This window comes from Geospiza fortis, unplaced genomic scaffold, assembly GCF_000277835.1.
Source record: "Geospiza fortis unplaced genomic scaffold, GeoFor_1.0 scaffold172, whole genome shotgun sequence".
Lineage (NCBI taxonomy): Eukaryota > Metazoa > Chordata > Aves > Passeriformes > Thraupidae > Geospiza > Geospiza fortis.
In genome coordinates, this window is record NW_005054309.1 from 6,585,364 (window position 1) to 6,600,575 (window position 15,212).

At 38.0% G+C, this 15,212-nt stretch overlaps 1 protein-coding gene across 3 annotated transcripts in view; it reads right to left on the reverse strand.

The window, feature by feature from the left end:
* NAALADL2 (N-acetylated alpha-linked acidic dipeptidase like 2) overlaps positions 1-15,212 on the reverse strand; it is a 421,140-nt gene that overhangs the window by 218,836 nt on the left and 187,092 nt on the right. Inside the window, exon 1 of one of the 3 annotated variants that reach the window (XM_031055530.1) lies at positions 11,087-11,147. The exons of the other annotated variants lie outside the window; for them this stretch is intronic. The gene's annotated coding sequence lies outside the window, so the exon portion shown is untranslated. Of the gene's footprint in view, positions 1-11,086; positions 11,148-15,212 lie in introns of those variants that run through there. 3 annotated transcript variants of the gene reach the window in all.

Genomic DNA, 15,212 nt, shown 5'->3' on the forward strand with positions numbered 1-15,212 from the left:
GGACAATTGTCACTCCATAGAGCCACCAGATAAAAACAGATGCCAAAACTCACCAGTTGCTCACATTTCACTGGAGATGAATGCAACCTGAAAGACTGAGCAGTGTTGTAGCAAAAACACCAGAGAGATCAGACTGGAGAAAGGTCTGTAAAACACAGCTAAGTTGAGTCTAAAGTTGCCTCTTCATTAGTAAGTCCTTTTTGGCACAGATGCGATAGAGTATTTAACCTCTTCAAAATCTCATTGATTTTATTATAACACAAATAGCCACGTGGACCAGGATACCATTGATATCTACACAAAGGATGAGCACATGACAGGAACAGGGGCTGCGGTGCACCCTGATTGGTAAGACTTGTGCAGATGATGCCCAGCTGGAAGAGGAGTTAATCTGCCTACAATCAAATGCATCAGCACCTGAGCTGTAATATCCTGGGCCATCCAGATGTGCATAGGTACATGGATATGTTTGCCTGCTGCCTTTTTAGAATCTCTGTGAATTCCTGGGGCTCACAGAAAGATTGCAGAAAGCTCCTTCTTCCCCAGTAGACCAGGTAACAAAAAGGCAGCCTTAGCTGGTCTCTAATATGCTGGGCATGTACTACTCACACAGATCTTTCCCATTCTCAAACATGTTTAGTTTGCAAACACCTATTTGCCTGAAACAAAACTCAGATATATTTACTGACTTTATAGGAGGTAACAGCACCTGTGATAGATGCAGAGTCTGCTGAGGGGGTTTGTTAATACTGTGGAGTAATCAGATCAGTAAAAATGGCTCTGGTAGAGCCTGTGCATTCCTTGAGGGATGTGCTGTGCTGCTGCCTTTGCTTTGCTTCCAGGACAGCTCTACCCTCCCATGAGGGTGGGAACAGCTCAGTTCTCTCACTGTTCACTCTTTTTGCTCATTTGCAAACATCAGGATGACAATGCCAAACAAGGAGAGAGAAGCCACACACACACACACTCCAGTTTCTTAGTTCATGAATTAATCACTTGTTTTTCCACTGGAATCAACACTTAGATCCTTCTCCTTGAGAAGGGCATTGGGTAGGATTTCATTGTTTCTAAAAGCAAAAAAGCAGATGGACAATCAGGACTCCCGGGGCTAGTTGGGATGTGTTGTGTATGTGTGTTTACACTTTGTTCTTAAACTGGGTGTAAGGGGAAGAAATTCTGTCCCACATCTCTGTTCAGTTGCACCAGGCCCCAGCCCCACCACCTAAATCCTCCTGCCCAAACCACCTCCCCAACATTTACCTTCCCAAAACCCTGTCTGAGCTCCTGCCCATCCCACCAAAAGCTCTTCTTCCAAAATGCCAGTATTTCCCTTTTCCCATTTTTCCTCAGACTCTCTGTACACTAACCTAACACCGAGTTTGCCTGCACAGATATGTTTTTCCAACTTCAAGGTTTTATCAAAGTATAGTTTGCATTACATCGCCCCAGACATTATAATTGCCTCTGAAGGAAATAAACTACAAAGCTTTACAGGACAAAAACTATTATTGGGGCATTTGCATTTAAGCTTATAGTTGAATTTGATGTGAAATAAAATCATTGTGAATGGTGTTTAACTTGAAAACGCTGACAGCAATAGCTGCACTAACAGGCCATAGCAGTTCTTAAGAAAGTTAATTTTATATGACTCATTTCTGCTTCGGAAATTTTTACGTTGCCAGTCTTTAGATTGGGCACATTTCACTTTGATATTGTTCAAACTCTTTTTTCTCTTTAATTACAGTCAATCCTATTTAAATTATTATTTTTAAAATTAAGTAATTTTAACTTTGAAAATTTGGAAACTGTACATTTACAAGCTACTACATGGTAATAAAATGTGCTAGTGGAAGTCTGCTATACTTCAAAAGATGCAAACCAACATTGCAAAATACTGTGTGGTTTCAACCCATATCTTGGAAAGAACAAAAATACCACAAACCAGAAGAAAAAACCCACAAAAAAACCAACATCATAACTAACCAGCCAACTAACAACAAAAACAAACAAAAGAAAACCAAAATCAAAAGATCACTTTTATGGATGGGCTACAAACAAGAAAAACAGGAATGTGGCCTCATCATAGGCATCAACTCCATTCCTGATTTTAAACAATCAGTGACAAAACCTTGCAGTGAAAATATGAACACATTCTGTTTGGGGAAAGAAAAACAACCAAACTAAACCAACCAAAAAAGGAAACCACAACCCACAAACAAGCTGATGACTCTGGACCTTTTGGGATAAAATTTTATCTAAAACTGGTCCAACCTTGCTGTCCCAGCAGGGTCATCCCAGAGGACACAGCACTAGATTGCATCCAGATGGTTCTGGGATATCTGCAGTGAGGGAGCACTCTTTCTGTGCAATCTGTTCCAAGTGCTCTAGTTTTCAGAGTTTGGGATCAATTTCTCAAACTTAGCTGGTTACAGAAGACAAATCTTCTTAATCTTCCTATTAGCAATATTTCACATGGAAATGAGAGATACAGAGGAAATATGAAGCCCTAATGTCTCATGTCAAGAGTAATTTTTTTGATAAAACCAGACTTTAAATGATATATTCAAAATACTGATAGACACACATGAAAATGTTCCTACTGTCACCATCCTGTGCTATTCTAACTTGCTGTAGAAAAATAGGTCAGTACTTGTATAAAAAAAATTAAATTCTTACTTCAAGACTACATTTTCTAGATTTTTTTCTCATTTCTTGCTCAGTGGGGTTTTACTCAGTTTTATCAAGTTCAACAATGACAGGGAGCCCTTAAAAATAATATATTATGGAGCTGAAGATGGCAACATTTACAATTTAGCTTTATTGGAATTTTACTATATTTTGATAGATGACAGCTTTAATGATTCTGTGCATGGTTTATGGCAGAAAACAGTAAGGCAGTAACATAATTTTCTGCTCTTCTCAACGATCTGTATCCAAAGAATTCAGAAAACAAGCGAGTGTACTTCATAATCGCGCCAAATTTATTTTCTGGGTGAACTCTCAAATGTTAAAGCTCAAGTACACAGAGCGGTGTTGCCGTGGCAACCCAAGATGAGGCCATGTTTGTAAAGCACACTGGTGTCCCCTGCACACCTGTGAGGCACAGGGACAGCCCAGACTCCTGTCAGGAGGCAATCGAGCTGGGCACGCGCCATCAGCCCCGAGACTGCTCCTGGCGAGGCCAGGGGATATTGCTGGAGCCATCAGGCTGTGACAACCCTGCATATGATCTATACAAAGGCAGAATCACAGCCTTGGTTAGGTTGGAAAAGACCTTTAAGGTCACCCAGTCCAGCCATTCACCCAGCACTGCCAAGGCCACCGCTACACTGTGTCCCCAAGTGCCAGAGCTACACAGATTTTAAATACATCCAGGGGTGGTCACTCCACCACTGCCCTGGGCAGCTGTCTACAAGGGCTTTCAGTGAAGACAGATTCCCTGCATCCAATCTAAACCCTCTCTGGTACAGCTTAAAGCCATTTCTTCCTGTCTCACCACTTGTTACCTGAGAGAAAAGACCAACCCTACCTGGCTAAACATCCTTTCAGGGAGTTGTAGAGAAAATAAAGTCTCCCCTAAGCCTCCTTGTCTCCAAACACCATCTCCCTCAGCTGTTCTTCCTAAACCTTGTTTACTCCTGCTTCTAGGGTCTAAATGAGAAACCCTTCATTTGCCCCAAGATGTAATATCAGAAGATTTAGTGTTGCTATAGCTATAGGCGGACTAGAGCAGTAATATATTTGGTGTCCTTTGACCTTTTTTTTTCCTAAATCTCCTCTGAAATAAGCTGTCAAGTTTGAGAAATGTCAGAGTTTGGTCATTTGAGTCCGCCTGGAGGTGTAATTTTGCATGGCGCACAATTCCTGTGAATTTATCAGAACATGTTTTTTCACACATAGTCAATATGGTGTGACATTCAGCATCCTGAGTCCGCCAATGTCTACACGCTGAAATGAGTTTATGATTTCTCTTACAAAGAAAATCCGAGATGTGTCAGTTCAGGTCAACAAAGGAATCCTCAGTGGATTCCTGAGGACAAAAATTAAAGGAAGCACCCCTTCTTCTTTCTGCCATTTCCTCTGCACACCTATCTTCTGGCAGTTCTGCCACAGGTTTAAGATCTGTGATGAACTACATCTACATGTAGAGCTTCACGTATCAGTAACTGTCAGCAGCTCTCCAGAAGAATTTCACACTTTCAGTTAAGCCCTTGTAGAACTAAGCCACAAAAGCAGCGAGATCTGATGATGTTTTCAGCCAAGTCCTACCCAAGCATGACCACATCCTTGGGAAAAAAGACACAGCTTTTTAGCCTATGGTTTAATCTTCAGCCTCTCTTTGATGGCCTCCCAATCATTATTTAGAGAAATCTCTCAGCCTTGCTGTGCTATATGGAGATGAGAGCATTGCAAGAAATGAACTGGATAAGTCCATTATCCTAAAGACTACCTTAATTTTCAGTCTCAGCCTGGTCTGGTCATTTTTGACACACTCAGGTTGACAGTCAAATTTCCATCTATGCACAACTTACCACAGACTGCCAGTAGACTGAGCTTATTAATACTGTTTGTCTATACACATTTCTCGAGGAATAATTTCTTAAAAAGCAACCATAACACTTCTTGACCACTTAGAGAAGAGCATGACACACACCTTACAATCTAAAAATAACAGATCAGCGACTGTAAAGGAAAAACTTCTCATAAACCTTCTTTATACTTGGCCAGGGTTGTGCATAGCTATTATAGCTTAAATTGTTTATGCTGTAGAACTTTTGATTTAGAGACATTAGCAGTTGAAGAGAAGTAAAGTGTGCATTATGACAAGAACAAAGAGGACATATTCAAGAAACATATAGCTTAGCACACTGAGCTGAAGAAGGCTATAAACCATGTAACTGATGCTTAGAGGTATTGCAGCAATTCCCTGCTAAAGTGGGAACAGTGCATCAACAGAAGGGCTGATGGTTTCTGCTAATTCAGCTCTATACCATCAGCTAAATGTGGGCTGGGCTGATGATCCTGGGAGATGCTGGATGCCCATGTCCAGGTACACGCCCTGGACAGGACAGCCAGTGATGTTTGGGACCTTTCAGCAAAGTAACGGTAATCAGAAAATGACAATCTGCTGACAGCAAAAAATGTTAAATAACAAATGCCACAGGAAAGCAGCTGTGGATGATCAGTCACAGAGCATACTTTGCTTACTGGCTTAATATGTACAGTTGCTTCCTCTCCAATTTTCTTTAAAAAGCACAATTAATCCAAAATGCCCCAAGGAACAGTGCTAGGAGAAGACTAAACCTTCTGTCCCTGCTTTCAGCTATAAACCAGAACATGTCCATATTCATGTCATAGCAGAACATGTTGCAGCCTCTTAAAAAATAGGATGATACATCAATTACAATACTGGACTTAATTCTGGAAAGTTACTCTGAAAAGTTGACAATTCACAGAATCATGAAAATGTTGGCTGGCAGGGACCTCACAGGGTCACCTGCTCCAACCTCCCACACAAAGCAGGACTGCTGCCAAGAACAGATCAAGTCACCTCATTCTTAAGCTGAACTCATCAAGCATTCAATCAGAGCTAAAGGGTTCAATATAAACACAAATGTATGCCATTGCACTCCCTTTCTCTGCTGCCAATACATCTGTTTCTTAGTAAAAATAGCATCAGTATGCAAAAATAAAAACTCTCAGACCTGTAATATAACCAGTTGTTAAAATTCATACGGACATTTTTGCTTAAAAAAAATACAATACAGAAAAGAGACAGAATTGGAAAAAGAAATGAAAAGTCTTAACACACAGACATAGCAGCCATGGCATGAAAAATTCATTTCCATTAATGAGACGTGGTAGTCCCCAGGCCAGCGCCCTTTGTATGTGAACCATGTTAATCAGATTGTATGAGCATTTGCTGGAAACTCCTGGGACAGCAAGCAACTATAACTATAGAGCAAGCACAGCAGATTAGCAGCTTGCTAAAAACTGCTTGACTTGTAACCCTTGAAGCACAGGAATGATGCAGGTTTGCTGAATTACTGATAAATGAAGCATTTCATTTATTTGTCTCGTATTTGTTGCAGCCTTTGTCACAATTCCCACATCACCAAAACGTGGACAAAACTTCTTTCTAAGGAGCACCTTTATGTTAGAAAGCACAGAATAAACACACAAATGAGGTCTGTGTCAGCCCACCTTTGGTCACACATGCTTCTGGCACAAGGCTATTGCTATCCCACATCTACAAAAACCCCTTCAGTAACTGCAGCTGGGTTGGAGTGGGATGGAAACACAAGAGCTCCCACCAGGACTCACTGCAGGAGCTCTGCAGGTTTGGATGAGGAGTACAGCTGGACTTACAGCAGGGCTGAGCAGGACAGCAGGACCTGGTCTTGACCAGGCAGACTTCTCCTTTAGAAGAGGTTCTATTCCCTGAACCCTTCAGCCCGAGGCAGGAAAACCATCTGAATTCAGGCTTTCCTTCCTTCATCTGGCAGATAATACATTTAATTGCTTCCTAGCTTGGGCTTCATCTGCTGCATCATTCCAGTGACACAAACAAAAGGAAACCTGTGGTACTTCAGACAACTTCATTTTAAAAACATTTGATTTGAGAGTTTTGTGGAAATTTCAAAGTTATAAAGGTTTTTATTGATTTTATTCCCAGCCTAATTTTAATCTTAGTCACCAGCTTACACTGTCTGTGCAGAATCAGGAGTCAGTAAGGAACCAGTGTTCTCAACAAGTCACCCTTCAACTGAAGGGAATCAATAAGCTAATTTCCAAAGAACATAACCTGGCAATATTCATGAAAATATTATCCATAGCTGACTCTGAAAAGGAATCCCAAGAAACAAACATGTTATTAGTGACGCTCAATAATACAAACTAATAAATTCTGCAAAAATAGTGTTTTCAACATTATACAGATAATTTTGATCAAAATATGAATTACAGTCCAATTGCCTTTTTTTTTCTACCTACAATACTTAGATGTCTCCTTGAAGGAAGAAGAGAAGACTTCATAAAATAAACAAATGTATAATCAACCATCATTCATATGCAGCTTCTGTCTCTCTGCAGGCCCCTGGGAAATTGTCTAGATCACTATAGCGACTCTCAGTGTGGCCCTGATCTCTTCTGCCTTTCTTCCCTTTTGAAATACAAATTTTAAAAAATACATAAATATAGAAATAGGGATACAGATCCTAAACTCCACAAGGACCTGTATTTTTTTTGACTTAAAGAAATGAAAATTAAATTTTTCAGTTTCCCCAGAAACATCATTCAAAACTGAACATGCTCTGCTTTACCTTACATGTTAATTATTTCATTAGAAATAAACATTTCCTTGCTAAAAATGTGCATTTTTATTAAATTAGGGGTTTTAGTGGGAATATTTCCCTCACAAAACAACTTAATCAGCTTTTTTTATATGTGACCTAATTCTAAGCTGAGGGGAAAAAAAAAAAGAGAAGTCAGAAGATGCCCATGAGGAAGAGGATAAGGACTTACAAATCAAAAAAGCAGCAGCACTTCCTTTATCTCTACTACTTTTTTTACAGGGAAATGTCTCCCATTGAGTTTCATAGTACAGTGCTTTTCATGATTTACAGCAAGGAAAGAAGCAAATCAGTTTCTAGTGCAAAGTCACCCAAGCTCATGAAAAATTTAGAGTGACTAAATTTATAATTAAAATGAATCAAGAATTGACATTAGAAAACAGTTTGTACATTAACAGAAATTCAAGACTGAAAATCTGAATGCTCTTCTTTCTTTGGTTTTTTTTTTCCCAACAGCAAACTCACAGAATTCCCTGTATTTTAGATACAGGACATACCTGTAGTTTATGTATTAAGGGTATTTAGAAACACAGTGAACTATATTAAGCATGTCTCATAGCTTTTGTAATTTATTTATGAACTGGGGCATTATTAAAAATAAATGATCTTCAATGGCACTTAAAAGTTAAGCTGTTTTGAGACCAAATGTTAGGCAAATGGCATGAAAATGTAAAATTTGGAAAGTCACAAAGCACTGCTCTATCACAAAATATTTATATTACCAAAATACAGCCTGAAACGACCAGGGTTGTTATAACACAAACAAAATCATTACAATTGCATAACATGTCATTGGCTATCAGGATGTTAGTTAATTACTCCATTTTCCAATCTCTTTTAAAAGTATCAAGCCATGACTCTGCTTCACCCAGCTACAAAGGCTGTAGCTGCTCTGCCAGATGTTACAAAGGCCTTGGTCTGAATATGGCCAAAAGTTGCAAGTTCCATTACCCATTTTCAGACTTTTTTACAAAATTCTTAAATAGAACCATTAGAAGGTCATGCCCAAAGCCCACCACATTGAATGTGGAGACAGTAACCCTACAGTGACCACTGTGCCACATCCGTATTAGGTAACACATAAATGCTTCATAAATCTCTTTTGGACCTATAATCCATTTCCATTTTTCTCTTACTTTCAGATCCTGGAAATAATTAAGCCTGCAGTTAAACCAATAAAATATTGTGTGCTGTCTCAAAACCACACCGGATTTTTACCTTCCTCTGCTAAACTTAGTCCAAAATAATTGCAGAGAATACAATTATCTACCACAGTCACCATCTGGGACATGAAAGCAATCATTTTAATTATTGCCATTGTAACTTGGAACCCACAAAGATCATTTCCTGGGCTACATATGGAGTTTATTTTTATGGATTAATGTCAAAACAGGTGGATGCAACGTCTAAAAGGCAGTTGGCTAAATGCCCATAAACTTTCCTACCTAGTGCAGACTACTACAAACAATTGGAGAACTGAATTTTATATCCAAGCTGATTGTTAAGCTGCTGGGTGATTTCAAAAACAAAATCAGCAGTGTTCTAAAGCACTTTTATGAATCATTGAAGTAGCTATCATTGAAGTAAAGAGACGGCTTTGTCATTAGAGATGCAGATTATCAAAACCCAGTAATTTTACTGATTGTATTGGGAATTTTGTTTATGGAAAAAGGAGAATACTCTGGGCACTTTTATTTGAGTAGATACCTATGAGGATGCACCTCTAGCATAAGCCATCAAAGTTAAAATGGATTTATCCAGCAGAGCAATCGCCCAGAAAAAGAGCAAAGGAGGACTGCAATCTAATTAAATTAATGAGAACCAGAAAAATAAATATATAAGGAATGAAATGTAGAGAGCGTATTAACTTAAGAGTTTTTGAATATAGCACTGAAAAAAGCTACTTAAATGCCTTTGAAGATAGCTTGAATCTGGTTTACCAAGTCAAAATTACTGCAACATGAGTAAAAAACTGGAAAACTTACATAAAATGATAGTAAGTAAAACCTTCTTAAAGCCCTATCACAATTTAGGCTTCACACAGCTGAATAAAACCTGAAAGGACTCTCATTTAATGAGCCCACAAGACCTGAGTCATGATGTGAAAGTCTTCAGATTACTAATGAATGCAGCAGTCGATGGAATTCCCAGCCTGCAAGTGCTTGAGAGGATCATCACTTCCTTCATCCTGACACCATGAACTCCTCCTGTGGGCTGCAGAGGCTGCTTAACTCCCAGCAGTATCAAACGAAATCAGTTTGGTCAGTTCCCCCAAACTGTGCTCTGAGTCCAGCAGAACTGAGTCAGCAGAAGCTTTCCATCCCACAACACACCCTGAATTGCAGCTAATAATGGTGGCTGTTTTCTGGTTTGCCTCGTTGTTCGCAAGCTGGTGATCATCCAGATATCTCACTATTTACTTCTACTATTTTAATAAATTATAAAGACCAGTTCTGGACTGAGATGAGCTCAAAGCCAGTCTGTTGGCCAGAAGTTCTGCGTTTTGCAAGCCAAGAGCAACGAACCCATCCAATCAGCAGAGCTCCCTGGTAGGGGTGGGGGTTCTGGAGCAACACCCCAACAAACTGTAACCACTCACCACCACACCTGGATCCCATGGATGTTTCCCAAGACATCCATGACCACTATAAACACATTCTAATAACCTACTGAGGCTGGGCAGAATGCTCTTCTACTACCTGACTACAGCCAGATCTTACTGTACTTCTTCCATGAAGACTTCACATCTGCAGATTTCTTCTCTAAATTCAAATGATTTCTTGCTCTTTGCTGGACAACACACTCCAACCTAAATCCTCTGACCATTCTAATTGCTTTGAATGAAATACCATTAAGGATTGAAAGCAAACACATACCTGAAGTATTTAAGCATTGAGATCCAAATCCCACTTTTTGGCAAGTCTACTATAAGCATCCAGATCTAGTTATTTTTTAAGAATTACCTGCAGCATACTGTAGAGTGCAAGGATTGAGTTAAATCTTTTAAAAGATAATGATACGAGTATTGAGCTAAATGAAAAACAATCATGGCCTTACATGATCTTACCAGGAATATTCGAATAGTAATGTTTAGTCACAACAATGATCTGGAGTAGGTCTTCGTCCCATAAGGAATATTTGACTATTGAAAATAAACACATCTTTGCCATGTTTTGAAACTAAATAATTAGATTTAGATAAAATATGCTTAATTATGCCCAGAACAATCAAGACTGACTGCTTGGAGGATGTGAGTCCCTCAGTCCATCTGCTGAGTACATTCACTGCGTTTTTGGCACTTCCTTGAAGTCATGAAGTGAACACATACACACAGAGGTTAGAAACACTTCAAAATCATGTAAGCAGATGGTGATACAGCAGGTAATAATTTAATTACACAACTTCTAGAACATGTTTCCAAAACTCCCCCCCCCCCCCCCAAAAAAAAAAAAATCACAGAAAGAGGGAGGAAATTAACAATGTTCAGCCTGATCTTTTAATTGAAGTGCAACAGCTTTTGTTGCATTGGCGCTGATATTCTGCAGCTGGAAAGAGTAATAAATAAGTTCTAAACCGTGTTTTACTCCTAACACAACATTTAAGATGGAAAAAATAAAAATTAGCTTGATAAAGTAGAAGTTTTCCTTGTAGACAAGAAAATAACAGCAACACCAAAAAAGAAAACTTATCTTTAGTTTTGCAGGTATAAAGAGGTCAGAAAGATACACACACACATCTGCTCTTGCTCCTGTGCAGAACTCTGATACTTCTGAAGTGTGAAAGCAATGAAGAAATGCTGCTCTTATTAATTCTTCATTTCGTGCAGAAGCACAGAATCCCATGGACATGGAGGTGCACAATAGAGACGAGATATCAGAGCTGAACTGAGCAACTGAATGAAAATGAGAGAAGAGCATCGAAGAAAAAAAAAACAACAACAGAAAAATAAACACCCAGCCCAATATTATGATGCAGAAGCACAGAATGCCATGGACATAGAGGTGCACAACAGAGATGAGATATCAGAGTTGAACCGAGCAATTACATGAAAATGAGAGAAGAGCACTGAAGAAAAAAAAACAACAACAACAACAAAAAAATAAACACCCAGCCCAATATTATGTTGTCTACTTAACAACTATGAAGGCAAAAAGAGAAAGAAAAAAAGGCTCTCCTGAAAGTTCTTCATGTTTTAGACAAGGAATTGCTGCCTACAAAGAGGCTGAGGATGATGAGATCAACACTGAGGTACACAAGGTTTGATTGGCATTTTAAATCAGTGGGGCTGAGTCATGCTAACTTAAGGAATGTGAAATTACATCAGAGATGCATCAACATTTGCATTATGGGCATAAATTAAGGCACAAAAGTGTAAGGAAACTAATGCAAATGAATTTGAATAATCAGCAAATTGTCACTGAGACTCAGCACGTTCCAGCCCCTGCTGGCATTATGGGTTGCCTTCTAGTGAGACATTAAGATATGGGCAGAAAAAAGGAGTGTTTGGTATAAGGTAGAATTAATGCTTGTGAAATTACTCCAAAATAATACAAGTTTATACATAACACTTTAATTTTGTCATAGAATGGCATATTTTGTCCTTATGGAAAGGTCAAATGGCTTTAAGAGTCACAATATCTGAGTCACAAAGTTTAAGTAGTGATTTTTATATATGTGCATAGAGACGTATAAAAGAAACATAATAAAAATCACTAGTTGAATTTTTGGGTTATTTTCATTCTAACTTCAAATGCCATAATTGGCTGCCTAATTGGAAGTAAAAAACCTAGGCTTGTGATTTAGGCAGCTCATAATGCAAACTTTCATTGTATTATTTTTTTATTAGTTCCATTTCTCAGCAAACTCTGAGATTATGGAAGCTGGGTTCTGCATTTTATAGTACTACAAAATAACATATGAAATATTATTTAGCATTTAATTTTGTAGACAAGTAAGATAAGGTCTCTCCAAATTGCATCTAGTTCCAACTTGGGATCAACTTCTCACTGAGAATGCATGGCAAATGAAAAACCAGCAGAGCTTCCTGAGTGTCACCCTGTCTTTGTTACGCACTTATTTTTTCCTGTTTTTTACCGAGTAGGTAAATGGCATAAAAGAAGAAAGGTGAAGCATCTACAATTGTTTTCTATAATTTCATCTTTTGATTCTCACAGTTTATATCCCTATAAGTTATCAGAACAGAAATATCACAAAAGGTCACTTGGATGTAGAACCATTAAAATCTCCAGCACCACTCCAGCTAGGTTTATGATGTATAGCTTGAAATGCTAAATAAACTTGGGAAAATATATTAAAATAAACCTCATAATGAAAACAATAATAAATACAATTTAATTCTGTGCTGTGCTTGTCATTTGAAAAGGAAGTTCAAATCAGATTTTAATAAATATGATATATGACTTCAGAGTGTAATAGTGCCTTTTACCACATAAGACAATTATTTTTATTTTTAAATTGAACGCTGTTTAATGAAGCTTTACTTACTTTTCAGACTAACTACACCAGAGTATTTTGGAAAAAGAGTCTGAAGTCAGAGTTTAATTAAAATCCTCTGCATGTCCTATGCTGCTGTTGTTTGGGATTTTTCGGTTGCTTTTGGGGTTTTTTTAGGAATGGCTGATGTTTTGTGCACAAATTATCCACTTTATTAAGTATATGCAAGTATACATGCATACAATTATATATGTGCATGCATTTTCTATAGCTATATACAGAGTAATTGTAAGCTATTGTCCTGTATTTTCTTAAAAAACTATGTAACCACTGAACTACTTTTGTGGCAACAAATGCCTTATTAGAAAATAAAAGTGGCAGTAAGAACTACCAGGTTTCAATATTTAGTGGCAAATATTAGGACTCTGACTATTAAAATGACTCCAAACAGCCCTAAAGGTGCTGTAGCTGGACATGTGAGGAATGGGCTGAGGGAAGCTCTTGCTAGAAGGGCAGCCAGCTCAGAAACAACCTGCTCTGTCCTCCAGGAAAAAAAAAAAAAAAAAAAAAAAAAAAAAAAAAAAAAAAAAAAAAAAAAAAAAAACACCAAAAAAAACCACCCCAATCTGAAGTGTAAGAGCTTTACCTAAAGGAGATGTCCACATTTATATGAACATGAATGTAGATACAGGTATCCAGTGGGACATAGACATCCCTACAGCAGCTCAGTGGCTGCCTCAAGGCACCCCTGCCCAATACTGAGCATCAAATTGAGTGAGTTTGCCTCAGAAAAGGAGCAGAAAGTAAAGCAAGAGCCAGCTGGTCTGTTTTGTCCACCATCAACTGCAACAGATGTAGTGCAAATGAAAGTGCTGTTAAGTTTTCTGATGAACATTTATCATCCAAAAGTTACATCATGGCATGAGAAAGCTCAGATAGAAGAACAAAAGTCAAAAATACTAAACAAGCTTCTAAAAAAAAATAAGAAGTTCTTGAGTTTTAAAGCTCCCTTGAATGCTGAAGACCCTACAAAGAATAAGAGGCGAGACATGCCTGACGTAAGTCAGACAGGGCAGGCCAGGAAGAGCCAGGCTCAGCATCAAACACCACCATCCCCAACTCTAATTGGCTTTTAAACGGTGCCGAGTTGATTGATGTGTCCCTTCTGATTTACCATACACTTTTTTTTTGGTTCTGTGAAGAGAAGTTAAACACGTGGAAGAGAATAATGTGTCAAGCAGGAGATTAGTTTTACAGCCTGTACGTTGAAGTGAATAAATTGTACTTTCATTAACAGAAGTAGGCCACACGCAGGAAAAGTCATTGGATTCGCTTCACTGGTGAACTGGAGCAACAATATCTGATTAGAAAGCCTCAGCAGTTCACAAGTCTTTAAAGACAGGTCCAGTGGTTATACAATTAATTTTTAATGATATTGTTCCATCTGGGAGATTTACTTCAAGTGCCAAATGGTTTCCCTGAGCTGAAGTATTAGCTTTAACAAACCTGACACATCTACAATCTCTCTAGTATCTGCTTAAAATACTATTAAAAAGTTTATGGGGAGATGCTCTCCTTACTTGTGCTGTCTTCTTCTCCAGCAGTTTTCAATGTCCTGTAATACATCCATAGTAGGAAACATTAGCAGCAGTTAGTTGGGGTTTTTTTAGTTGGGGTTTGGGGTTTTTTTGACAATTTGGAAGATCTGAAAGTTTGCTAATAGTGATAGTCATACAAAAATATAATGAAAAATTGGATTTTATTTCAGCTGAATTATATGACGAACCATCCTTTTGGAAAAAAAAATTAAAATCAAGGTTTCCGATTCCAGAAATAGAAATGTGTCATTTTCAAAAACAGTATAAAAGTAATCCCCATAAAACTTTTTTATAACTTTTCCCACTTTCAAAACTGAACAGGGCTCAGAAACTAAACTCCTTTCTCTCAGAATTCTTGCTAAATATTGCCATTAACAAGTTATTTTTTTCATTCCAAGTAACACAAGGCTGATTCTGCTGTTAAGCACAGAATCCAACTTTCAATCTTTAAGCACAAAGTAAAGCAGGATTTCCTTCTTTTTCTCAGAAATATTAATATATGTTACATTTGTTGTATCAGCATGGATTTTTATTCAGTTATCCAAGTATAGCAATAATGCTGAGATTTTATATGGAAATTCAAGGATAATTCAGAATGGTATTGAAGTGTATATTTTCACACACTTTTAAGGACTTTTGTACAATTAGAACAAAACAAATTGCTGTAACACTGCTAGATGACTATGTTTTTTTGAACAGGCAGCCTCTATTCTAAAAATGTTTTTGTCTCCAGGGAAAAATCTACATTTCTTCAATTAAAAAAATATGCACATGAAGCTACTGAGCTGTATTTTGCTACTGTATTTTC